A 27,041-nucleotide genomic window follows, 5' to 3' on the forward strand; every position below is an offset into this window, starting at 1 on the left:
ATAGAAGATGAGGGTAGCAAGGCTCTGTTTCCTCATTTAATTTCAACTCCAGTACTCTGCTTCTGTCTTTTTATAGGTTAGATTTAGGTATGAAATTTCTTTTACAGGGAGGTTCTGAAGTTCTGAATCTTTAAACATTTTGAAACCCACTAGTCTAGAATAAAGATCATAAGCTGCTGACCTATGGGCCAAATGCAGCCTGCAGATTTTTTGTTTGGCTGCAAAGATTTTGTTTTGTTTTGCTTTAACTTGAAGTATACACCAAAATTTAAATTTTAGGTTATTTTACATAAAACTGAAGCTTTCTTGAAAAATTTGATATATAAACATTGGGCAGGTCTTTTGCCAAGAAACCATTGTGTGAATAGCCCTCTGGATGGTGTGTGCATTCTGCAGTTTACTGCAGCTCTCCCTCAGCCCTCTTCATTCAACATTCTACTTACGTGACAACCGTAGACATTTGAGTTTACAGTCCCTGGTCTAGATTATTTTTAAAGTCCTTCCTAGTCCTGAATATATTCCACTAGAACTTCTAAGCTAATATAGTATATGGGTAAAGGGTTCATGTTTAAACTGTTACAGATGAGTGAGTTCTTCCAGAAATGCAATTTTAACAAAGTATAATATGCGTAATCAATATTCCTCAGTGCTTCCTACCTCTGTCCCCCTCATCCTCACCTCCATTTCAGCTATGCGCGCCCGTGCACACACAGGTTCAATAGAGTTTTAATAATTGCTCTTTATCTTGAAAAATGGCTTTCTATACTACTCAGTAATATTTATATTTTGCCAAAGACTCAAGCCCCCAATTTCTTAAACCAAAGAAATGCATTTCTAGTGGTGTATTTTATCACACTGTGATGTCAGGCAAGCCCAGAAGAAATTTGGGGGTTAAATGATTCTGTTAGTAAAGCAGTTTGTTTCCAATAAGTATGGACTCACTCTGGTTACCTTACTTAGTGCTTATTAGAAGGATATTCAAGGACAAAAAAGAGTATCATGGAATACCCATAAAGATGAGAACATTTGGGAATGAGAAAAACCCATCATCGTTCCAGTGGCCACTAAACTTATTGGCCCCTTTTATAGCAGGACTTTGGTGGTCTCTTGCCTTTACAGTGGCCACTGGGCTCCCTCTGACTGCATCTATTCCTCCCACTGGTACCAGTTAGCCACCTTACCCTCTATTCTTTGTCACTGCTGTTTCAGTTTCTGCTTATTCGGTTTACTTATACCATCAGTTTATTCGTTTTTCTTGCCGCCACAGGGCCTCTTCTTGTGGTTCTTTTTAGCTTTATACTCCGTCCCTAAACCAACTAATTGACTCCCTCCCCAGATGCCCTAGTTCAAATTCCTGAGCTAGAACATCTGACCCAACTAATCACCATTTTGCCTGTTTGGACAGTTTTTCATGCCAAACCATCTCATAGGATACTGGCCAGCCAAGGGATTGGTTAGGGGTAGGACCACCCTGGTCCAGTCAGATAGGCCTGTAGAAAGGGGACTCACGGCCACCCAGGGCGGCTCCCACAGCCCACTTGTGGGTAAGGCACTTTCCCTTAGAAGGAAGCAATTGGTATGGCAGGCACCATAATGGACCTGTCCAATAGGATCTTTAGATTGCAGTTCAAATTATACTAGTGTTTCTATCTCTGAGGATTGTTTCCCTCTGAAGCATAAACCAAAGCTAAGATTTTATGGCTATAACATTCCTGTTCATGTGGAACTTTAAGCAGAAGTCTTCAGAGGACCTCTGGTTCTTACATGCTCTTTGATGACAACTTAGTCTAACTCAATAAGGCGTAGTCTCTCAAAGCATGAACCTCTCAAAGCATGACAACTTAGTCTAACTCAATAAGGCGTAGTCTCTCAAAGCATGAACCTCAATTGTTTTGAAGGCATCTGAACCAAATCTTTTATACATTATTATCCAGGCTTAAGTGCTAGTGAATTATACTGACCTCCAAAACTCTTTTATCAAGTCTATTCTCATGGCTTCAAATACCATCTATATGCTAAGAATGCCAGTAGTATTAAGTCCAGTCCAGGTCTTTCTCCTGAACTTCATGTCTGTCTAACCCATCTCCACCTAAATGTCCCATAGTTATTTTATGTTTCTTCAAGGTTGCTAAAATTCAGCATGTCAGAAGTAATTTTGCCAGTCCTTTCCCAATTAACCTACTCTTCTTCAACCATCCATTTGCTTAAATAATAAATTAGGGTGTCACCCTTTATTTTTACATCTTCCAGGCTCAAATCCAATCAGTGATTATCATTTCTGTTGAATATTACTTCCCAAATATCTCTTAACTATGTCTGTAGTGCTCTACCTCCACTAACAGAGTAAGCTAATGATCTCAGCATCTAATGATCTCTGTAGCCTTTAGTCTTTTGTATAACAAAGCTATTCCCTCTAACTAGAACTCTTCCCATTCATTACCCTATCTAAACCCTAAATTCCTTTCTCGGGCTAATTTCTACTCATCCTTCGAGTATCCAGTTTGTGTCTTTTCCTCCTGGAAGCCTCCCTAACTTATCAATTCTGGGACAGGTACCTATTCTGTGTGCCTCAGTGCTCTCACCTGTCCCTTACCGCATCATCTTTGTAATTGTTTGTTTGTGCCTCTGTAACCTCCACTAAACTATTTGCTCTCTAAGAAAAGACTGTCTGCCTTATTTAAACTTGTGCTCCAGGTGCCCAGTACAGTAACTGACACATAGCAGTTGCTTGATGAATATTCATTAAAGGAATAAATGCCCTACTCTATAAGACCAATATGACTTTAATATATTTTTCTTTAAAATTTACTCAAAGAATAAAGTTATGATTTTGATAAAGTGTCAAAGACAGTTGGAAACAACCAAAGACAGGCACAATCTTAGACACAAAACAGAATGAATAACATACAAATAGAAAGATGTAAAAATCAAATGAAGATGCAAGTCACAAAGAGTCATGTAAATCACTAAGATAAGCAGGATACAAATTCTGTATCTAAATGTATTTCTCAACCCATATTTCTAAGGACGGTGGCACACCATACCCCTGAGAATTACAGAATACCTTTTTTCTTTTTCCGTTGTTTATGCACTAATTCATACTTCTGAAACTCAGGTATTCAAATAATAAATAACCAAGTATTGGAAGGAAAGTTACAAATTATAGTCATATGTCACAGTCCAAGCAAATGGCAGCCAAATTTCCCTATATAAATTGCAGAATTCTCTTATGATTTCACAAGATGTATTGAAAAGAAAAACAGTAAAAAATAAATTCACTTTTTACTCAGCTAATACAGTATATGGGTAAAGGGTTCATGTTTAAACTGTTACAGATGAGTGAGTTTTTCCAGAAATGCAATTTTAACAAAGCATAATTAGCACTGAGATATTAAAACTGAATTTAAATTTTTTAAAATTACGTTAACACCTTCAGAGCAAATCATGCTAATATCATATGTTTTAAATAATGCTACACTTTAAGTAAATTACTTAGCAACAAGAAAACAGATTTCAAAAGAAGACAATAGAAAAATAGAGCTGGTTAAAAGAATTTTTCGGAACAAAATGACTTTTAATTGACTGAAAACTATAAGCTAATAATAAAATTTTTATGCAGGTAACCCTTTTGTGTTTTTTATGATTTTTTTTTTTTTTGCTATGGCTATTGCTGCTAATTAATATGTCCAAAGTTATCACTTCAAGAGTGAGATAATAGTGAATAATTCATATTTTTTCAGATCAAACTGTTACAGTTTATTGCTGAGAATAAATACAATATATGAGGCAAAAATCGTGTGTTTTTCTTTTTAAAGTGACAATTAATGATTGCTAATTCTCATTATCCTTCCAACATTTTTCTGTAAGAGAACCCAGCATACTGATGAGGGACCACCTCAAAAAGAATATGTGAGAAGCAAAATCTGCATCCTGATTCTTCTATAAAGAAGTGGACGGACACACTAGTTTTGCCTTGGGCCAATTAAAGGGTAATTATTTGTAGGTAGGCAAGATTTAAGACTTTCTTTCACCCTAGCCTTACCCAAGGTCAGGTACTGGCTCTGACACAACACAGATCCCCAAACACTCCATTTCTCACCATCTGTAAGAATAAATCCTCCAGTAGCTCTTACTTAAATGCTACATGTTTTCTGATCATTCAAAGATGTGAGTTTTATCATTTGCATATTGTTTTGCCCTCATCTCAAGTTCAAAAAAATAAAATGTATTTTGCCATATCCTAATGTAGAAACTCTAAATGTGCCCAGAAAAAAAAATAATAAACTTGTTCTGGCAAGGCCATTTGGGGATTATTAGTTGGCATCTTTTATCTGTAGTCAGAAATAAGTGAGCATCCATTCGTAGCAGTTCTTATAACATTATCTCTGTTTGCATTGTTATTATGCTTATAAGTGCTTTTGGAATCCATGCTAGTCTTAAGAAAAAAAGATCAAAGATCTCGTTTTTACCTATTTTTTTTCCTAAGTCAGGAAGCAAAATTCCAAAAGTAACATATTTTCATAGAATATATGAGAGACATAAAAAAATCCAAGTATAAGTCTTTGTGAAATATATTTGTGATCAGTGGAATTAGACCTTTTCCTAGTGTCCCAGTGACTATCAAAACAGATGTGTGATATCTGTGTGTGTTGGGTGCCTTTTTAAAGCCTTACATGGTTGGCTTGTCCTTGTACAGCTCAGCCATTTAAAAAAGTACTTTGAAATCTAGCCATGAGAATTACAGATCATTTTTCAAAGGTATGTACAGCTCTGCAAATTACAATGAGTTTACAGGTGCAGTCTTATTCTGTGTAACCTAGAGATGAAAGAGTTATCAAGGACACTGATGCTCATAGCTGTGTCGATGAAATCCTCATGAATTCAAAATTGTGACAATAATCTCTTTCATGGAAATAGATCTATAAAGTTGTCAAGCAAATGGCATCTGATTTCCTTCTAAATGAAGAGGACTGATCAAATAGTGTAAGGGTACCAACGGCAGTGGGCAGCACAAGCAGAAAATAGAAGCAGTGGTGCTCATTCACTTGATGACGTGCTGGAACTTGAAGGTATTAAGGGACATACGCGGTGCTCGTCACTTTCTCATACACTGGCTCACTTAAAGCTCATAGCAACCTAATAGAATAGTGTTCTTTAAAATTAAGGAAGCTTAAGTACAAAAAAATTAAATGACTAGCCCAAGATCACCAAGCTAACAAATATAGCAAAATTCCCACTTAAAGAGGAACTAAGAAGAGGCACTTACCCGTTCTGTTTAATACACACACACACACACACACACACACACACACACACACGCACACAGCTTATAAAATCAACACATTTTCAAGGCTCGAAGTCATTATTAGCCCATTCTTCCCATCTGTACTTTTTAGTGCATGAGCTGTTCTATTCTGATACTGCCATTCTTCCTTTTACTGTTTAAGGGTTTCCTCTGTGTTGATGTGAACCTGATTTTCTCTTTAGCTGTTCCCTAAAGCTGACCCTGGCAGTGGACACTAGGCTTGTATATGTTTCTCATTCTCTCTAACCTCCCATTCCTTCAGCTCCTCTTTCCCTTACAAGCACCACTGTCCATATTTCTGCCCCATGCTGATACAGCTAAGCACTGTTAATGAAAATCCAGGAACCCAGCTGACCCAGTCTAATAAATTCTATATTGTCACACTCCCTTGCTTACTGCAAAGCAACATAACTACTACTCCCTGACCACAGATGGCTCTCAGATCAATATCTCAGGTCTTGACCCTTCGTCCTCTTTCTAATGACATGTTTTGTGTTGTTTAAAAAATAACTCTCCTTGGTGATTTGCCAAGATCTAAAACTAATTATGACAAAACTGAACCGAGAGTCCTCTTTCTCAAATCCTTGCCCAATTTCAAGTGGCCCACTATGATCAAGGGGCACCATTACCCATCTGGGTACCCAGGAGTATATGTGAGGTCCTCTTTAGTCCTTCTTCAGCTCCTTCTCTCTCACCTGTCTCCAAGGTCTAGCACCAGTTCTACAATTCTTTTTTTCTAACTTAGGGTCCATGTGTTCACATCTTTACCTTTTTGTTCCCTTAGCTAAACCACAACCATTGGCATTCATACTGGAAACCTATAAACAAATGTCTCTATTTCCAGATTCTCCTGATCCCTTCTACTCATCACACAGGCACAACTGCTATTTCCTTATGCCTAAAATCTTAGCATAACTGGGAGGCCTTTATTATCTGCCCCCACCTACTTCTCCAGCCTGATATTATGCCATTTGCTGTCTCATTCACTATCCTTTATCTTCCTGTCATGTTCCCTAATATGACATGCTCTTTCTACCTCAGAGCCTTGGAACATTCTGTCACTTTTCCTGGAATGTTTATTACTCCACACTAGTCAATACCTGCTCAGCAGCTTCCTCGAGCCTACATTCTAATTAGGTTCTCTTATCGAACCCTGTACTTTTCTTCCATTGCCCTTATCATGGTCTGTGAGTATCTATTTATTTCTGAATGAGTACTCCCAATTGTTTCTCCAAGTAAAGGAAAGAACATTTGCAAAAGGTCAGAGAAGAAAAGAATGGTGGCCCATTTGTGACACTAGGAGTATTCCAATATAACTGAAACAGAGAGATAGCATGACACTAAATGCGAGTGAAGAGGGTGAGGCCATATTATGGAGCAACTTTGTAAGTCCATGGTAAGACATTTGGATATTAACCTAGTAATGATTGAAAGATAATAAGGAGTTTTATGCAGAGGAGTAATATGATCAGACTTGCATTGGTAGATCATTTAAAGTAAGAGGTAAAAAATGAACTGGATGAGAACAAGAGCAATTACATAAAGACAGATTTGAAAGTTCTTGCAGGTGGCTTGGATTAGGAACATGGCTGTGATGGTAGAGAAGGATGAATAGATAACAGAAGTATTCCTGCAGTAAAATCAATAGGCTTTACCCACTGATTGGAAGTAGGAGAGAGGGTGTAGGAGTTTCAAGAACGAGTCACAAATTTTTTCCTTAAGCCAATGGATGGAGAGACACAGTATGGAAGAGGAGTGGAGGGGAGGATATTGATAAGTTTTATTTTAAATAGATCATGTTTAGGAATCTTCTAGAGAAACCAAGTAAATATATCAGTAGGCAATTTGTCTACTTGGTTGTGTATGCAAATTTGGGGATATTCAACATATAAAAAATGTTCAAAGTTGTGATGTGACCTAGAGTTGTAGAAGCAGTGTAAATGTGAAGAGGAGATTGTCTAGGACATTCTCATTGCCTGCATTGTCCAAAATCAATCTTTCTGCCAAGCCTTATGCCTTCAAAACATTTAAAACCTTATTCAAAACTCACATTTTCCATGAATCCTTCCCAGATTCACATTGCCTTTATCCTTTCATTCTAATAATACTCATTACCCTTGAAAAAAGTTATCATTGGCTGCATATATGTTTATGGGATTCTCCTAATGCCAGTATTATGTTGCAAGCTTTCAGAAGACTTTCTTATTTCTTCTTTCATTAAATATTTACACTATTCAATTGATATTTTTGACTAGCCAAATCTATACCTGCTAGTAATATATACCTATTTAGGTTTTATAAATTTTGAGTTTTCTATTGTCGTAGAGCAATTTTAGTAAATTATGTAAATGTTTTTGTTTTGGCCAAATTAAATATGTAACTAAAGAAGATATAATCATATGAGTTAGTCAAAATAGAGGGTTAGAATTATAGCTAGCCAACACATTGACCAAAGAAGAACATTAAGGCAAAAATACTATCGGAACATAAAGCCAGCCAACATCTTCTAGTACCATTTCCAGTTCCATTCCATGGACAAGTTTGGGAGCTTTGAAGTATCATTTACAGCCTTGTCTCTGATAGTGCATAATTTAGCCAACATAGAGACTTCCCCATACATTTAGGCTTCCCTAAAAATTGACAGTTGTCAGAAAGCATTACTGACAAAGTGATGTTGAGCACCCTCATTAGCTAGAGAGTGTGCCCTCTAGAACACACCACTAGGGCACATCACTAGAGTAGTGCCCACTGGTGGCTTGGCAGAGAGAGAGGGGGGTGGGGGTTCTGTGGCTGATGATGGCAGTCCACCAGGCCAGTCTTCCACTGAAGCCATTAAGTTCCAGTTCATTTTCTTAGACTTCCCTTTAGCTGGGTAGTTGGAGATAGCAAAAGGAAGGACAAGTACCTCGAAAAGTTTTTGATCAGATTTTCACATCATCCAGCATTAAGTCAATTAGTGATCTTTTCTTTCTGAATGGCAAATAGTACGTTTCCAAAAAATATTTGTTGAATGAGTCAAAGAATGACGTCAACATGAATTGAGTACATAAATATGTACTGCCTAACACTATGTGTTTGGGCCTATTTTTAATGACACAAGGATAATTTGTCATCGATATGTTAAAGATGAAGGAACTGAAACTCAAAGAAGTCAGTTAACTTAATCAAGTCTCATAGCTAGTAAGTAATTGAAAATTTAAGCACAAATCAAAAATTTTCTTCTATGTAAGATTTTCCATATCAGCAAGGTGAGGTTATTGTTCCAACCATTAGAAAAATACACTGATTAAGAGAAATTCAGTGGTTGTAAGGATAAAAGTCTCTCACACTCCCATCTTTGAGCTACTTAGCATTGATCAGTGCAGCCACAGGTCACATAAGGGTCTTTGGCAGCTCACATTACACTACAGGCATGATTTCTCTAAGTTCTTCCCCCTTTATAGTAACAGATGATGTTCTATACAAATATATATGAAGCTACTCAGTGAATAGATGATAGCTACTAAATAAAACTGTACAATCAGCCCAGATCACTGAATCAGATTTTCAGTTTTTCGTCTGTTTCAAGTGAATTGCATCCTACAAATTTGAGGTCAACCTTACGTATGTGTATGGTAAGCAAATTCATATCCTAGATTGGCTTTAATTCAAGAGGATTGTCCTAAAAATATCTTCCCTATCAGAAGTTCTATTAATGCTTCATGCCAAGGTATTCTTTCAAAACAGAATTTCTCCTAAGAGGAATTATTATATAAAATTTCTAACCAATTTAAATAAGTGGGTTTTACAAGTCACTTCCAATGAGCGATAGAAGGGACATAGCAATGTCCACCACATGGATTATGGTGTCTTGGTTAAGAATACAGAATAGTTAAGACAGGCCCATATCCAGGTGCCACTCTCTACTACCTATTGGTGTTATGGAGTTTGTAAGTTACTTTATCTCTCTGTGCCTCCATTTTCTCATTTGTACATTTTGCAAAAATACTAACCTTGTATTCTTGTAAATATTAAATAGTAATAATAATCATTTCATTACAACTATGGCTAAATCTATTTAAACTTGTCCTCTACACAGTAATTTCATAATTATAATCAGTGCATTTATTTAGGGAAGAAAAATCTATAAAAATAGGAATTGCTGATATAAAAAGATAAAGAAAAATGCAAACATAACTTCATCTCAGCAAATAAGTGGTAATTTTTGTGGGGGTGTGGTGATGATAACGAGTATTACAATACAGTGGTTTATATTCTGAATTAGTAGTAGTAGGATTTTACACACATAATTATTTTAATCATATGAACATTCTTACACTAAAATGTTGCTGATAAATTCAAAAGACTAGTCTTCCAGAATGTAGATACTTTTAAAATCTTTAAAACAGACTCCACCACTGTATGAGTTTCCTAGGGCTTCTGTAACAAATTACTATAAACTGGATGACTTAAAACAACAAAAATTTATTCTCCCATAGTTCTGGTATCCAGAAGTCCAAAATCAAGTTGTCAGCAGGGCCATACTCCCTCTGGAGGCTCTAAGGAAGAATCCCTCTTTGCCTCTTCCAGCTTTTGGTATCTGTCAGCATTCGTTGTGGCTGCATCATCCAGTCTCTGCCTCCATTTTCACATCTTCCCTGTATATCTGTGTCTTCTCTTCAGTCTCTTAACAGGACTCTTGTCATTGGATTTAGGGCCCACCGGATAATCTAGGTCACATTTACAGGTTCTGAGGATTAGGACATGGACATACCTCTTTAGAAGCCATCATTCAACTCACTATACCAACAACATATTATAATCTTATAATTTTAAAAATAATAAATTATAAAAAGTAGCAGCTCTTACCTATTAAGTAAGTCTATATCCATTCTTTCACCTGTTTAATACTGACCGAGTGCCCTCTTCCTGCAGACAGTGTTTTAGGCAATGGATGTCCCCTAGAGAATCGAGCAGCCATGGTCCATGCTGCTGCCTTCATAGAAGTTATAGACTAGTCTGAGAGACATTCAGTAAACAATTTAATATATACTTAGACAGAACATATCTTGGTAACTTATGAGGGGAAAAGAACACAGTACTATACAAAGGATAGCTCTAGGTAGAGAATCCAGAGAAAGCTGCACTTAATAGTTGATTATGCTAAGACTTTGGAATACGAAGGACCCAGACACACAAAGAATTAGAGAGCAGAGAGCCTCACAGAAGGAAAAAATTATGCAAAGGCCTTGAAGCAGTAAAGCGTGGGGCAGTTTCCAGGAACTAAAACAGACAACAGTGTCAGAAAGTAAGTGAATGAGTATAGGAAAAAGGGCAAGAGATGTGTTTAGAGGGGTAGACATAACCAGAGCATGCATAGACTTTTAAGAAATCGATTTGTATTCTTAGAGAAATAAGAAACTTTTGAAGACTTTTTAAAGTAAAAACTTGGATTTTTAAATGACTCTACTTGCTAGGCTTAAAATGGATCAGACAGGGCAAGAACAGAAATGGTGAAGTTCAGACTAGAAGCAGTGGCAGCTTAGACAAAGGCAGTTGTGGTGGATGAGAGAAGGATGTAGATTGGAGCAACATTTACAAAGTGAAATACATAGAACTTGGTGAAAGATTTGATATGATGATAAGAAAGAAAACTGTCAGTACCAGGTACCTGGATTGAACAACTGGATAAATACTAGAAACATATAGTGAGATGGGGAAAGCTGCAAAAGGTATGGATTAGGGAGTAAGAAGTCACATCAATAGCAATTAGTACACACATTCATTTAATGTGATGGTTAATTTTATGTGTTATGGCTAGGTCATGGTACCCAGATATTTGGTCAGTACCAGTACAGATGTTGCTCTAAAGGTGTTTTTTAGGTGAGATTAACACTTAAATCAGTAGACTTTGAAAAAAGCATATAACTAAGTGAGCCTCATCTAATCAGCTGAAGGCCTTAAGAGAAAGAGACAGATCTCTGAGGAAGAGAAAACTCAGCTTCCAGAATGCCTTCAGATTCAACCTGCAACATCAGTTCCTCCTTGAGTCTCCGGCCTGACAAACTGCCCTGCAAACAATGGACTAGCCAGCCCCCACAATCACTTTAAACAGTTTCATGGATGGATAGATAGATAGATAGATAGATGATAGATATTTAATATATATCTATATATTCTGTTCTCTGGAGGACCCCCCAAAAATATAAAAATACATTTTTTACATTATATTATTGCTAAGTACATGTGTGCATTCTTTGAACTAATATTTTAAACGGTTTTCTAATGTTTTAAAATATTTTTGAACATAAGACTTTTCAATGATTACATAATGAATACGTAATTGTTAACTATTCACATACTTTTGGATATCGAAATTATAATGATATAATTTTGTAAAACAAAGTGTATTTGCTTGTGTGTATATAAACAATACTTGCAGAATTTTGAAAACTTTTTGATTGGAGTACCTGTGAGATATCTAAATGGAGATATCAAGTAGGGAATTGGATATGCAAGAACTCAGAAGACACGTCTGAACTGGGCTATATAGTTCTGATTTTTTAGCATATAAATAAATTTTAAAGCCATGGGAATGGATAAGAAATTTCCAGAAATTTTCAGAAATTGTTCTAATTGATTTGTATATCTCATTTTACTTAGTTTATATCAACTCTATAAAATAGGCATTATAATCCCCAATTTACAGATGTGGAATCGGGACTCAGAAATTCATACCTGGGAATGACTACCTCCAAAGCTGATTTTATTTTTATTTAATTTCAAATCATTTTATCAGGATTTTTAAACTGTTTTAACTTTGTAAATAAAGGACTTGACAAATAATTAAGTAAAACAGCAAAGCCTTTTTGGAAACTAATTTCTTAGCATATACAAATAGCCTAAATTATCTTAATGCCATTTGACTCAGTAATTCCACTTCTAATATCTACTCTAAGGAAATAGAGGGGAAGATAAAGATGCTTTGCAAATGAGTGGTCATTACCAGATTACTAAGAGTCTTGGAAACCTGTAATGACCTAAATATCCAAAGGTATGTGAATAGTTAACAATTACGTATTCACCTCGTGTTCATTATGTAGTCATTGAAAAGTCTTATGTTCAAAAATATTTTAAAAGATTAGAAAACTCTTTAAAATATTAGTTCAAAGAATGCACACATGTACTTAGTAATAATATAATGTAAAAAATGTATTTTTATATGTGCATAGAAAATATACCAAATATTAAGAGTGCTTACCTCTATGTTGTAGAATAGTGAGTAATGTTTATATTCTTCTTCGTACTTTTAAGTGCTTTCCTAATTTTTCTACAATGAATATATATTACTTTGTACTCAGAAAAAAAGGTCTTTTGTTTTATTTCTAATAAACACTGAATTTCAAACTCTAGGAACAAAAACTGTATAGGTCCTATTCTCTAACAAACTAAGCTATTTAATATGTTAGCTCCAGCTATAGCATGCATTTGTATTTTTATTTGAAATTTTAATGAGTTTAAAAATACTGATCTAGAGAATTTTAAGAATTAATGTTTATATTGTGCTTTGAGATCACTGGATAAAAGGTTCTGCATAAATGCACTGTATTATTATTGCGTTATTAAAGTAAATTGAAGGCAAAGCATATAATAAAAATTTCCCTGTGGCAAAATTTGAGGTCCATGTATGGTTCCATAGTGCTTAGATCACATTTAACTGTGAAAGTACCAACATTAACATGAAAATGTTTTTGCTGTGGTCTGGAATCAGCAGTGATTATGTACTGTATAGCATTCCGTTTTTAATCACTTATCATATTTCATAGAAGATATTGAAATTATAAACCACAAAATTTTATAACAACTTAATAGGTACCAAAATTAGAAAAATGAAAATATTTTTTATTCCACAGGACTCACACAGCTAAAGTTTCATTTGGTAAAAGAAATATTAAGAACATATTGATAGAAATGGAATTTTTAAATCTCAAACCACCATCAAACTTTCAAGGTATACAATCATACTTTCAGTCAATTCCTATTATTCACATTAAAAGTGAGTAATAGAGATTATCTGTCAGTCAGGTTCTCAGATCTTCTGACATACAATAATCAAGAGGTCAGTTAGTGAGATACAAGTGAGAAGAAAAACTAGGGTATCCACAGAAACTATATCTATCTAGTAATAGAGAAGATCAGGGAAGAAGAGGAGAAAAGATAGCCTGCTTTAAAGATGGAAAGGGAATTTAGAATTTGTGATGGGGATGCCAATAAGAACTTCAGGGTAACAAAAGAATTGGAGAATTTAGGAAGGACTTTTTAAAAACCTAATCAAGGTATTCCCTTCAATGTGCTATGAAGGCGGCAGGTAGACACTGGAATTCATTCAAAAATGTCCTGGAATTCATTTTTTTTTTTTTTGCCAATAGTATTTTTAAAAATTTTTTCAATTACAATCGACAATATTATATTAATTTCAGGTATACACACAGTGATTAGATGTTTATATAACTTATGAAATTATCACCTTGATAAATTCAGCACCTGTTGACACCATACATATAGTTATTATACTCTATTCCCCATGCTATACTCTACATCCCCATGATTATTTTGTAACTACCAATTTGTACCTCTTAATCCCTCCCCCTTATCCTATTCCTCCACCCATCCCTAAATCCAACAACCATCAAACATGCTGTCTGTGTCAATGAGCTTGTTTCTGTTTTGTTTGTTTATCCTGTTCTCTAGATTCCACATATAAATGAAATCATGATATTTGTCTTTCTTTGTCTGACTTATTCCACTCAACACAATAGCCGGCAGGTCCATCCATATTATTACAGATGGCAAGATCATTTTTTTTAACGGATGAGTAATGTTCCATTATGTATATGTACCAACTCTTTATCCATTCATTCACTGATGGACACCCAGGTTGCCTTCATATCTTGGCTATTGTAAATAATGCATCAATGAACATATAGATGCATTTGTTCCTTCAAAGTAGTGTTTTGGGTTCCTTCAGCTAAATGCTCAGAAGTGGGAAAGTCTATTTTGTATGGTATGAGTATTGTTATACCAGCTTTTTTTGTTGTTGTTCTCATGAAATATCTTTTTCCATTCTTTTAGTCTGTGTGTGTGTCTTTCAATCTTAAGTGAGTCACTTGTAGGCAGCATATGTAAGGGTTTTGGGTTTTTGTCCATTCAGCCACCCTATGTCTTTTGATTGAAGCATTTGATCTATTAACATTTAAACTAATTGTTGCTAGATATGTAGTTATTGTCATTTTATTATTCATATTTTTTATTTTTTCTTCTTAAATAAGTCCCTTTAACATTTCATGTAATACCGGTTTGGTGGTGGTGAACTCCTTTAGCTTTTTCTTCTCTGGGAAGCACTTTATCTGTCCTTCAATTCTAAATGATAGCTTTACTGGGTAGAGTAATCTTGGTTGTAGGTCCCTGCTTTTTATCACTTTGAATTTTTTGCATCAGCCCCTCTGGACTGCAAAGTTTCTGTTGAGAAATCAACTACCAGTCTTATGGGAGCTCCCTTGTGAGTAACGAACTGCTTTTTTCTTACTGCTTTTAAAATTGTCTTTGTCTTTAACCTTTGGTATTTTATTGTTTATGTGTCTTGGTATGGGCTTCTTTGGTTTCATCTTGTTTGGGACTCTGAACTTCCTGGGCTTCTATGTCTATTTCCTTTGCCAGGTTAGGGAAGTTTTCCATCATTATTTCTTCAAATAGGTTTTCAATTCCTTGCTTTCTCTCTTCTCCTTCTGATACCTCTATGATACAAATATTGTTACATTTGATGTTATCCCAGAGGCCCCTTAAACTGTCCTTTTTTTAAAAATTCTTTTTTCTTTTTGTTGTTCTGATTGAGTATTTTCTGTTACCTTACCTTCCAAATTGCTGATTTGATTCTTGATTCTTTGCTTCATCTAATCTACTATTGATTCCCTCTAATGTATTCTTCATTTCAGTTATTGCATTCTTCATTTCTCACTGGTTCTTTTTTTTTTTTAATCTCCATTTGTATGTTTCTTATCTCTTAGTTTAAGTTCTCGCTGAGATCATTAAGCATCCTCATAAACAGTGTTTTGAACTTTAGATCTGGTAGATTGCTTGTCTCCATTTTGCTGAGTTCTTTTCCTGGAGCTTTGTTTTGTTCTTTCATTTAAGATATGTTTTTTGCTTTCTCATTTTGGCTGCCTCCCTGTGTTTGTTTCTATGTATTAGGTAGGGCCTCTATATATCCTGGACTTAGTAGAGTGGCCTTATGTAGTAGGTGCCCTGTGGGGCCCAGTGGTACAGTCTCCCTGGTCACCTGAGCCAGATGATCTGTCTATGTCCCTTGTGTGGGTTCTGTGTGCTCTTCTGTTGTAGAGCTTTGGTTGCTGTTGGTACATCAGTAGGAAGGATTGACCCTCAGGCTGATTCATTGTGAAGACTGGCTGTGACTACAGTGGAGGAGCTATTGTGCTGAGATTGACCCTATAAAACAGGATCTGCTTTAGCAGGTCTCTGGTGCTTGCTCCTTCTGCCCTTTGGGTGTGTATTTGTGGAGGTGATTGGATCATGCTGTGGTGTATAGTCTGAAGCTGGCCACCAGGTATATTGATTCTGGGGCCTCTTGGGAGTGGCTCTAGTGCATGCCAAGGTCAGCTGCTGCCTATGCCCTGCCCATGGCTGCTTGGTATGAGCTACAAGGTGATCTGCAGATGGTTTCTGCTTGTACTTGGTTTGGAGGTGCCTGGGAGAGGCTAAGCTGTGAACCAAGGCCAGCTGCTGCTAGTGCCAGGCTTGGGCCTGCTTAGAAAGAGGTATGAGGCACTCCGAGGCTAGATACTACTTGTTTGGCATTTGTGAAGCTTTAATAGATTTTACAAACATCCACGGAATAAGCCAGGACTGGCTGTATAGAAACACCACTGGAAGAAGCTTGGGCGGGCCCACAAGTTGGGTAGGGCAGGGTCTCAGGGAATCACCAGGGCAGCGCAAACTATCTTAGCCAGGTTGATGGAGACTCAGATATGGCATCTGCCTACATCTTCATGCTGGGTCAAGGGAAGGGTCAACAAAGAAACAATGCTTCTGCCAGCACTTCTGTCTTGGAGAGAGCTGCCCCTCTAACACTTGCCCTGAAGCCAGATAATCCAGTTTCTCCTCATATGTTCATGGCTCCTTTCAAGCTACTGCACCAGTGCTGGAGCTCAGAGTGGGTGAGTCCATTATCAAGCAAGTTCATGCTTGGGTCTCTTAAGAGGAATGCTTGGTACTCCAGCTGCCCTTTGTCTCACTCAGCCACAATCTCAGCTGGTTTTAACAGCCAAGAGTTGTGGGGACTTCTCTTCCTGGCACTGGTGCTCTGAGCTGGGGAGCTTGGAGTTTGGCTGAGACCTTCACTCCTTTGGGAGGACCTCCTCAACCGTGATATCCCTTCCAATTCTCAACAACCACATGTGGTTGTAGGACCAACCCGTTGTGCATCTATGCCCCTCCTAAAATTCTCAATGTGGCTTCTTCTGTATAGCCTTGGTTATGGGACCTCTCTTTAGCTCGATTTCAGGTGATTCTCACTGATGGTTGTTCTGTAGGTTAGTTGTAATTTTGATGTGGTTATGAGAAGAGCCAACACAGCATTTACCTACTCTGCCATCTTGATGGGAACTCTGGAATTCATTTTTAATTATATTTGTTGGCTAGACATTTTTCTTTGAATATGATTCTCTGTAGAAATTATGCTACTAGGGGCTCCAAGATTTATTTGAGTTACAAAGGAATATAATTGACCAAAACAAAGATGAGTTATAAATGTAATCACTCAAGTCAAATGTATAAGTTAAAGATCCTTTTCCTTTTATTATACAAGGCAAAAGAAAATAGTCCCATGTTTTGAGCTTAATTCTATATTGGTTTACAAAACCATACTTGCCAAATTAAATTATTAGAATTAGTCAACCTCAAAAAATATGATGAGCTTAGGCAGCCATTTTTCACATCATGTGAACTATCCTTTAAGATATAAAAACTTTCAATAATACATATTTTCTTTGATGTTTTTCAGTTGCCTAAACTGAAGTTAACATTTTTTAAAAATTAATAAAACAATGTAAATTATATATAAGCTATAATATAATTTCAAAAAGCAGCAAATTAAATGTCTTAAGATATGATGAGGTTAAAAGAGGAGTTCTAAATTTTAGTATGTATTAGAATCATCTGGACAGTTTATTTTAAATGTAGATTAGTACAGCTGTGAAGATTCTGATTCAGAAGGTCCTATGTGTAACCCAGTCATCTGGCCAAGTAATTCAGAAGCAGATTGGAAAATCACAGTTTGAGAACACTGAGTTAAGGTTTAATTCTAAATAATTGGAGAAAGTTTGGGGTATACTAAGCTACATATGATATTTTTCAGCAATATTTTACATACACAATGTCCTGAAAGATTATTAATTTTAAGCCAGTTCTAAATTCACATACACAATTTCAGAACCACATATAATTTCCATGCAAACTTTGGCCAGCTCATTCTTAAACTTGGCCCTGCATTTTTAACTTCAGAAACCGATGTCTATGTGAACTGTTTTTATAGCAAATTTATAATGGTAAATGATTGGCATAGTGTTGAAAAATAAAACTGAGGTTATAAAAAATGTCATTACTTACATTAGAAAAGTTGAAACTTATTTACCTCTGCTTTTTCAACCTTTTCTCACTGGTATTGTCCATATGCATAAAACTAAAGAGAAATATATATAATTATTCTGTGAATCTGAGTAATGAACCTTTGAGTCTAAGTAAGGAAAGCTCAGATTTTCCTTAACATCTTTTCCTTCTAAATTGTCTATTTAATTTCCTTCATACTTTAATTTACACAACTGAAGTACAGACAACCATTATGTTTATCAATGGCTGGACCTGTGTGTTACAGAAAATAATATCAGAATCATAAAGTTCTGTCAGAAAAATTGCCACAACTTATCTACATATGCACCAGAGTAGTTCAGTTTGTATTCAAAAATTCAGATCTCAAAGCATGTAATAAGCATTATTTTTTTAAAAAGCATTGCATAGGTTTCTCTTTTATTAATGGGTCCAAATGTTTGGTCATATTTAAATTAGAAAACATTAACACCAAACCAAGCACCTCCTAGACTGGAATCTAGTGCCTAGAGTAGTTCTGACAAGTAGTGGGAGCTCAATATGTATTTGTAAGAGCACATTGGGAAATTTTTGTACTTCAAGGTCAAAGATTGTATAGTTTGGGAGAGTCAAGTAGATTCATTCTTCTTTATTCAAGGGGATGGCTATCAAGTGGTGTGTGAACAGAAGATAGCAAATCATATCAAGTTGTTATATAATGTTTGCAGTCACCAGAGTCTCTCAGAGTATGGTTTTACTTGTTTTTCTGCTTTCATTGCATAGGTGATCTGAAGTAGGTTGATAGTAACTCGAAGTCTTTGTCGAAACCATCACAGTATACTTTCAGCAATATAATAGTCAAATCTATGAATGAATTTGTCCCTGTGAGGGTTACTCATAGAGGATATATGAGCTCCGTGGTCAATTGACTTAGTTTACCTGAAACTTCTGAAGGATTTTAGAACATTTTTCCTTCTTCCTTACATTGCAGACATTGCATAAAGCCATGGGAGCCAAAACACATCATTACCTTCCAATATATTCCTTAAGGAAGATGTGAGTCGGACCATGGATGAGCTTAGAAAGAGATAAGGTGAGTTCCAGATGTTGTGAATCAGGCAGTACCAATTTAGGCTCTCTCTTGAGCATGGACTCTCTAACAAGAAAGACTTTGACAAATGGTAAAACAGGATGGTAAGCAGAGGAATTTTCCAGATCAGATATTCAGAATATGTTTTTGTCATTTGAATGGAAATGGTACAAACTCCCAAAACATCAAACATCAAGATTAAACAGAGTACAGAAATACAGAGTAAAACAAAATATAAATCATTTGCAATTTACCATTCTTGCATTATTCCCTTATCAGTGTTCCCTTCATTGGCGTAATAATTCGAATTTTTAAAACTGATTTGTACCCCGGTGTTTAATTGTAACATAATTGACTACCTTATACAATGTTTAAAAATTGGGCTATGCTTGAAATTTAATTGTATTTCTATGTATTTTGATAAACTAAATATATCATTGTTGGATTCAAGTTGCTCTTCTATGTTTATTAGTAATCATGTTAGTTTGATAGGACATCCAAATATACTTCTAACCAAAGACTTGATCAAATGATCACATTTGAACTTCCTGTGAAAATTCAGTATCAACAAAATTTTATTTTTCTCTTTAAAAATTAATTTTGGAAACTTCATTAAAATGGTACTGTAAAGTTATGTGTTGACAGCTCTGCCACATCCAAATATACAAAAGTGATAGAAAAAATAGAATAAGAGAAAGATGAAAAGATTACAGCTAAGCTCAAAATAAGGCAATCATCTCTATGGACTAGAAGCAAAGAAGTCAAAGGGGCAGAAGCAGCAGTCATTTTGGGTTCTGTATCTAGAGAGAGGCAGGAATAACCAGGAATCTTCTACCTGCAGATAATGGGACTAAACACATATGAATATGGGGGCAAAAGCCCATCTCTGTGCTTGAAAAGAGGGCCAATATAGGTTTCTATGCCCATGAAAGGAAGGTGAAAAGTCTGAAATTGAATATTATCTGAGCTTACAACTTATAGAAAATGTCATGCCTGTTATGGGCTGATTGTGTTCTCCCAAAATTCATGGTCTGAAGGCCTAACCCAAAGTACCTCAGAATTTGTTTGGAGATAAGGGTCTTTTAAAAAGTATTTAAGGTTAAATGAGATCATTTGAGTAGGTCCTAACCCAATTTGACTGTTGTATTTATAAGAAGAGATTAGGCATAGACACATACTTACAGTGGGAAGAACATGTGAAGACATTTGGAGAAGATGACCATCTAGAAACCAAGAGGAGAGATCTTCAGAAGAAATTAATGCAGCTGACACATTGAACTTGGACTTCTAGCCTATAAGACTGTGATTCGGAAACTCTTTATCTTCACATGGTCTTCTGTCCATATCTGAGTCCTAATCTCCTCTTCTTATAAGAACACCATTCATATTGGTTTAGGGCCCACCCATATGACCTCATTTTACCTTAATTACCTCTTTAAAGACCCTTTCTCCAATTACAATCACATTCTCAGGTACTGGTGGTTAGATCTTCAACATATGGATTTGGGGGTCCCCCAGTCCAGCCTGTAACACTCATTTATCTTCAAACATTGGAACTTTCCAATACCAGGTTCTAGCAAGAACAATGGAACTCTCTTGTAGTGACAGAAGCAAAGAGGTGTTGGAGGAGGAGGCCAGAGTGGGGAGGGAGCTATCTAAAAGTCAGCAGTTGCAGAGACCTGACCCCATGAGAACATAAAAGCCCTTTGGAGAAGGCCTAACTCACAAACTAGATTAAACTTCACCTTAGGAAAAGTTGGGAAGATAGTTACCAGGGAACATTTAAATTTTCTGTGAATTCGAACAAATAGAAGCTCCGATTGAACACACACACACACACGCACACGCGCGCGCGCACGCACCCACACACACACGTGAGATGTGAAGGGATGGGAAAGATGGGAAAGTGAAGCATGCCAATCATCATCTCAGAACGTGAGTGCAGCTTTTATTGCTAAAGGAGAAAAATGTGAGAGGTAGAAAAGCTGAGAATGTGGTTTAAGAGATGCAGCCACACTACCTTCTGAACACTGCTTAGCAAATTTGTGCTACAGATTCTGCTTATGTTTAAGGGTAATTAGGTATGCAAGAGGAATGTTAAAAATAAATATTTATTTTAGTGCAATTCCTATGTCCTATTTTCAAAATTCTATATAACTTTAAGAATTTTAAAGTAAACACAAGCAAAAGGGACATGGAAAAGTTTTATGTATGGCCTTATTTCTTAGATAAATTCAACCACAAGAAGACTGTCATTGCTCGCAGAGCTGCTCCCCTGATACCTAATCAATACTTTTAAGTCAAATGTACAAATGCAGCCAACGAAGAACAGGCTCAAACATTTATTTATTTGTTTATTCAAAAAATGCCAATGAATGTACAACAGCAAATGAGATAGATGAGGTACTTGCACAAATAAAAAAAGTGTTTCTGTATGTTCCAAATAAGAATAATCTAAGTATGGTTTAATAGAGGACTATTTACAAAATCACAGGCAGAGTTTAGGGAAACTAATAAGCAAAAGTGCAGTACTCTGCATTCAGTAACACACAGCTGTCACCATCATAAATTCGAAGGGGTAGGAAAAGGGAAGATAGTAGAACCAAGAAGGAGACAGCCTTGTGAAGAGGGCCACCTTTAAAGAAGCTGTGACTTTTAGTCCAGGAGAGTAGTCAGCCCCAAGGGAATAGTTAGGAAGGGACCTAGAGGAATAAAACCTCCCATTCTCTCTCCTCCCTCTCTGTGTCTCATGCTAGGGCACCCCATTAACCAAATCTAACCTAAGGTCATAAGACAAGGGAGCCCACTCATCAAGCCCACGTAGGTCAGCCTCCAGGGCCAGGAGCAGGGTGAAGCAGAGTGAAGGCTCGATCTGGAGGTGGGAATAGAAGATGTCTGGCCAAGAATCCTATCTCTACACTCCATCTACTTGAATCCAGTGCACAGAGGAGCTTACTCCCTTTTACACACACCATATTGGACCCCACCTCAATTAATGGCCTCTCTAAATATTTGATGTTTTATAGTAATGGCAAGGAACTTCACTCTCAAAGAATTTGGACACTCATAAATGAGATCAACACTTACAAATTTCAAAGCACTTGCTTCAAACACTCCCAAAGGGTCTCTTTTGAAAGGCTGGGAGTTTTTTTTTCTGGCAAGGATTGGTGATAATAACAGTTTAGTCAGGGGTGGCTCTCGCAGCCTGTGCCTGGTTAGGAATACTTCAGAAACCTAGATTCTGAGATGAAATTTAGTCTCCCACTAGAAAAGAAAGCCTTTAAAAATTACCAAGGCCAGTAAAATGAACCATTATAAACTATTGTATCATTTCTCCATGCCAACATCAACATCCCCCTCACCACCACCTTTCTTCCTTATTACCCCAACATTATCTGCCCTTGTTTTGAGTCAATTACTGAAAATTTTTAGAGTATCCATCCTTTCCCTTTGTATATTTTAAATGTCTTGAATACCCTTTAATCTGTAAGTCTCAAAGTATTTTATAAACTTTAATTTTCCAAACAAATATGTGAGGTTAAAACATAATGATCCCTTTTCTCCCACTTGTTTAAATATAAGAAACAGAAACGATAAGAAACCACACCCCTGGTCTCAGAATGGGATTCTGTTGCAGAATGGAATTCAACTTGCCTCGTCACTAGCAATCTTTTCAGTTTTATACCACTGGAAAGAATATGTCAGTCTTTTATTTTCATCACCCTACCCCGATAATTGAAGAGCCTCCTAAGAAAACTAATGATTATAGAGCACATAATACGTATCAGGCACTGTGCTTTAAATCAGTGATTCTCACACCTCATTGCACATTCAGAGCCTCTGGGGAGCTTTAAAATATCCTGATGCCCAGGCTGCACCCTTTGCCAATTAAATCATGAGCTTTGGGCATGGGGCGCGGATATAAGAATTTTTTAAAACTTCCCATGTGATTCCAATGTGCAGTCAAATTTGAGAAGCAGAGTTTTAAATCTCTACCATTTAAAGTGTGGTAGGCAGAACAACAGCATCAACATCACCTGAGAGTTTTTTGGGCATGCAGAATTTCATGTGCCACCCCAGGCCTACTGAAGCAGTGTTCACTTTAACAAGCTCCCACGTGGTTAACATGCACATTGAAGTTTAGAAAATACTGCTTTAAATAATCAAATAAGCAAATGAGGTCAGTGACACTATCCCTGGTTTATAAATGAAAAAATAAAAAAAATGTTCAGAAAAGTGAAGTACAGCAGGTCCTTGAATAACAGTGTTTTGTTCAATGTTTGGTATAACGATAAAAAATAAATAAATAAATTGATTCCCCTCCGGGGCTACTGTCAGCATGGAGTTTGCACTTTCTGCATAGATTTTCTCTGGGTACTCCAGCTTTCTCCCACATCCCAAAGATGTGCACATTAGGTTCATTGGTGTGTTTAAACTGTCCCAGTCTGAGCAAGTGTGGGTGTGAGTGTGAGTGGCCCTGTGATGGAAGGGTGTCCTGTTCAGGGCTGGTTCCCACCTGGTGCCATGAGCTGCCAGGATGGACTTCAGCCACCCATGACTCTGAACTGGAATAAGCAGGTTGGAAAATAATTATCTTACTTATTTTTATTAATCTTTCTTAAATGTAAATATAACTCACATTTATTTTCAGTGTTTAATATTAGAGGCGATTTGGGTCTTTATTTAGAAGTTTGGCTTTTTTTGTAACCGGAAATCTTTCAAAGTAACTTAACCCTTGTTTATATCAATTAGCCTATGGTGAAATTGTTTTCATTTTAAGTCGCTAAGCTTAAAGTCACAGTTTCGAAGAAGCTATCGACGACATTAAGTGAGGACTTACTGTAATAATGCACGGCTTCTAATATGGGGACAATTGACTTAGAAGTTCATGAGTTTTGACCACATCAATTTAAAACTGAAGAAGAGGAGTCGCAGACTGTTTTTAAAAGCTCATGAAAGTTTTGAAACCTCACCCAAGAATTATTGCAAAGGAAAAAAACAAAAAGGTATGCATTTTGAAGGGTTTATCATCCCAGAAGCCCTCCAAGAATACCTGCAGATCTAAGGACCACAATTTGTGAACTACTGCTCCCTTCCATTCCCCTTCACCCATGACTCCATGCCTGTGTGATATGAGTACTTAATTTTTTTTCAATTGAAAGGAGATGTATAAAGAGAATAAGTTTTATCCTAGATGGATGGACACACACACACACACACACACACACACACCTAATTTACTCTACACACACACACAGCATTTCCTCTAAATAGCCCAAGTACTCTGAAAATTTGGAAGGCACGTTGACAAAAGGTAACATTGTACATGGGCTCTTTTACACACCTGTTAGCAGTTGAACCTAATTGTTCAGCATCTGGTACTGATTTGAGATTCTTTCACTATATCTCATTATTCCTTTTCCATGATCTTTTCTGGTTTGGAGCTGCTGCTGCTGCTGTTTCTGCACAATGTATACATATTTAAAGCTAAAAAGACATACTTTGAAAGAACTCCAGTGAGAGACATAAAAGTTGCTTCTTTACCATTTTGTAGTTGAATTTATCTAAACAGACAATGGTGATTATTAGGTGTGGAAAAATCTAAGGGCAAGAAAAGATTTAACTAGTTGACTATCCTTTATTTTCTTGCATCTCTTTCTAAACTTGAGGTACTTTGGCTAAATGCACAAACATCTGATTTGTAGGTATTTGTAGATTAGAATGACAAGGAATATTGTCATGAGTAGAGAAAGATGCCTTTCCTGGGTTGGAAATTCTCTGAAGCAGAAGTACATGTGCACAAGGATTGCATCATTGAAGCAAGATGCCCTTGATGGAAAATTTCAGAGAATAAACCATTTTTGGAAGAAATGAGGAAGGTGATAAAGGCATGAGATTTTAAATGTGTAGAATAAAAAGGAAGAAATGGTTGTATACAGAAAATACAAACACACATATGAGATGATCACATATCAAGTGTCTACTTGAGAGTGTTTATTTGCAAGTCTAACATGGCTTTCCTTGAGTATGCTATATAGCAGCAAGACGAATGGCTACCTTTGAAACCAAAATGCCATCTGAGGTTGAGCTATTAGAGGCAAAACACAGACTAAAGCATTAAACAGTCATAAATCACATCTTAATAAATAAAATCAACATAGACATAGTCAATTATATTTAAAATAGTCCATAGAGAAAGAAAATAAGCTATCCAATAATTTTATCCATGTAAAAAAATTTTTAAAAGCACATAATGAACTTGTTTCTTTAATAAACCTGGGAAATGCAGTATATTCTCCTAATTATTCTGACTTGTAAGAAATATATTAACTCTACAGCCAAATAGTGCAACAGAACACATATTTAAAATAAACACCTAAGAAATTGAATGACACTGAAACTAAGTAAAAATCAGGCTTATATTCATCTTCATCTAAATGAATTTTCATATTTAAGGACCACAAAGACCTAATAATGGAGCAATTTTATTTATCAAGCAGGACCTCCAAGAAGAGCTATAAAGTAAGGCATTCATGAAAAAAAAAATCGAAATGGCTTAGATTTCTTAAATCATTCAATGGTGAAGTTTATTAAGATATTCAGTGCTGTGACCACATACTTTTATAGCATGGACTCACATTCATTTCTGCCTACATAGAAATCTCTCTCTCCCCCTTAGACATTTACTGAATGTGAATTAATCATGCTGCCATGATACATTTTTCCAGTTTCTCCATGCCTGAGCCATTCACCAGTATCATTTTTTAATCTCCCCATTCTTCACCAAATGACTGGTACTCCTCTGATCCCAGCAGCTGAGTTTACATGCAATGCTCAGGCTGATGACAAAGACTGTGAATCAATGGCCTTGGGATGGTGTTGGAAAATACTTTAACCGTCTGTCCTTAAATCTCTAGTTGGTATTACACATTTCTTCTTCAGTCGAGAAGAGCAGTGTGTCACTAAAGGTTGTACGTTTAACTGAGATCAGAATTTTCACTCTGTAGATGATAGTTTGCTTTGTCATGTCAATATATGCATCATATTATTTTGCACACATATTTAAAACATAATAAACAATTTGCATGAATATTTATAACCCCAAGTTTAATATTTCGAATTGCATTAATTCACATCATTATTGATGGAGTTAGGTTTGGATTTACCTATTAGTGCTCTTATAAATCTCATTAGTAGATGTAATAGAGGTCTCCTTAGCAATGTGCCCCAATGTGCCCTCAAGTAATTCTGCAACCGTAGCAATAGAAAGCATTAAAGTATCTTGAGACAATTTTCCTTTAAAATAGTGTCTCTATTGCTTGCCAGATATTTATTACAACACTGTTTATGTCTTTATCTTTCTTAATGCAGAATTGGCAATGATATTGGCTTCAGAAGGGAATTATTGTGGAGGAAGAATGCTAAATGATAAAGAACATATTCACTTACTCTTATTAAGGTGAGTAGCATATTTATTATAAAAGAATAAATATATGCTGACTTAAAGATTATGATCTTCAGTAGAATTAGATAAACATTAACATCAGGTTCACAGTCAAAGTTGTATTTTTGGCTGACTCTTGAGCTTTTGCTGTGTGGAGGAGCATATATTTTGAAAGATTGAATGAAAACAGAAGATTGATGACATAAACTATAAATTCAAATCCATACCTCCTTAATTTATACCATATTCTCCTTCCAAATCAAATATTTGAGGGATGATGAACCTGACCCCAACCAAGAAGCAGCAAAGTGATGGAAAGAGTATGAGTCAGACTAGACCGTAGTCCTACCTCTGCCACCATCTAGCTGTGTGACCTTGGACAGGAACCTTAGCATTTGGGGAGTTCTGTTTCCTTAGTCTAAAATGATGCTTGTAGGATTAGATGATCTCTTAGGTCCCTTCAAAGCATCAGCAATTCTGTAAAGCCTTAAGAGTAAAGAACCAGGCAGCAGCCATTCTGCACCACTTCTTACCTGGCTACTCGTAGTGTTATTGTAAATCTCATA

General features: G+C 36.2%; 1 long non-coding RNA gene across 1 annotated transcript in view; it reads left to right on the top strand.

Moving 5' to 3' along the window:
- Positions 1-26,484, top strand: part of LOC120590794 (uncharacterized) — a 538,201-nt gene extending 511,717 nt beyond the window's left edge. The window contains exon 7 of the long non-coding RNA XR_005649770.1: positions 26,403-26,484. This is a non-coding gene — a long non-coding RNA (uncharacterized LOC120590794). The remainder of the gene's footprint in view (positions 1-26,402) is intronic.
- The last annotated feature ends 557 nt before the right edge of the window (positions 26,485-27,041 follow it).

This window comes from Pteropus medius, unplaced genomic scaffold (assembly GCF_902729225.1).
Source record: "Pteropus medius unplaced genomic scaffold, Ma_sr-lr_union100, whole genome shotgun sequence".
NCBI classification, from domain to species: Eukaryota; Metazoa; Chordata; class Mammalia; order Chiroptera; family Pteropodidae; genus Pteropus; species Pteropus medius.